This window comes from Odocoileus virginianus, chromosome 5, assembly GCF_023699985.2.
Source record: "Odocoileus virginianus isolate 20LAN1187 ecotype Illinois chromosome 5, Ovbor_1.2, whole genome shotgun sequence".
Lineage (NCBI taxonomy): Eukaryota > Metazoa > Chordata > Mammalia > Artiodactyla > Cervidae > Odocoileus > Odocoileus virginianus.
This window is the reverse complement of record NC_069678.1, coordinates 47,619,686-47,620,887: the sequence shown is the minus strand read 5'-3', so window position 1 is coordinate 47,620,887 and position 1,202 is coordinate 47,619,686. Positions and strand designations below refer to the sequence as shown.

Below are 1,202 nucleotides of genomic sequence, written 5' to 3'. Positions count from 1 at the left end.
GGAGTCCAATGTCTTACTTGTGAACTTTGTTGTTGTTTTTTTTTCCCCCCATTTATTTTTATTAGTTGGAGGCTAATTACTTTACAATATTGTAGTGGTTTTTGCCATACATTGACATGAATTAGCCATGGATTTACATGTGTTCCCCATCCTGATCCCCCCTCCCACCTCCCTCTCCATCCCATCCCTCTGGGTCTTCCCAGTGCACCAGCCCCGAGCACTTTTCTCATGCCTCCAACCTGGGCTGGTGATCTGTTTCACCCTTGATAATATACATGTTTCGATGCTGTTCTCTCAAGACATCCCACCCCCGCCTTCTCCCACAGAGTCCAAAAGTCTGTTCTATACATCTGTGTCTCTTTTTCTGTTTTGCATATAGGGTTATCATTACCATCTTTCTAAATTCCACATATATGCATTAGTATACTGTATTGGTCTTTATCTTTCTGGCTTACTTCACTCTGTATAATGGGCTCCAGTTTCATCCATCTCATTAGAACTGATTCAAATGAATTCTTTTTAATGGCTGAGTAATATTCCATGGTGTATATATACCACAGCTTCCTTATCCATTCATCTGCTGATGGGCATCTAGGTTGCTTCCATGTCCGGGCTATTATAAACAGTGCTGCGATGAACATTGGGGTGCAAAAATATGGAACGCTTCATGAATTTGCATGTCATCCTTGCGCAGGGGCCATGCTAATCTTCTCTGTATTGTTCCAATTTTAGTATATGTGCTGCCGAAGCGAGCACTTACTTGTGAACTTTGAAGGATTTGCAGCTAGTCAATATTTATATCTCCCCAAAAGTTTTTTGAAATTAAATTTCATAAATATATAACAAGATTTAATTCTCATACTGCAGATTTCAAGTCTCAACACCAAAAATATTTCTAAGGCCTGAGTATACTTTGTCCTAGCTATAGAATATTAAAGATAAACTTGTTAAGCCAAGGTGAAGATTTAAGTGTCAGGATATACATATATAAGAAATAAAATATGGATATAAATGAAAACACTGCTGGATAGATTAAAATGCAAATATACTTTAAATTTTATAACTACACACAAATATTTAGTTACTTCTAACATACATTTAAAAAGTTTTTCAAAAATTTGACAAACCATTGAGGATGAAAGTTGCAGCAAATGCACTTCATCTCTAACAATTTTTGTTAAAACATTTTTTTCTCATTACCT

General features: G+C 36.2%; 1 non-coding gene across 1 annotated transcript; it reads right to left on the bottom strand.

The window, feature by feature from the left end:
* Window positions 1-649: 649 nt before the first annotated feature.
* On the bottom strand, window positions 650-756 carry LOC139035415 (U6 spliceosomal RNA). The gene has a single exon (XR_011488062.1). It is a non-coding gene; the product is annotated as a U6 spliceosomal RNA (small nuclear RNA).
* Between the last annotated feature and the right edge of the window lie 446 nt (window positions 757-1,202).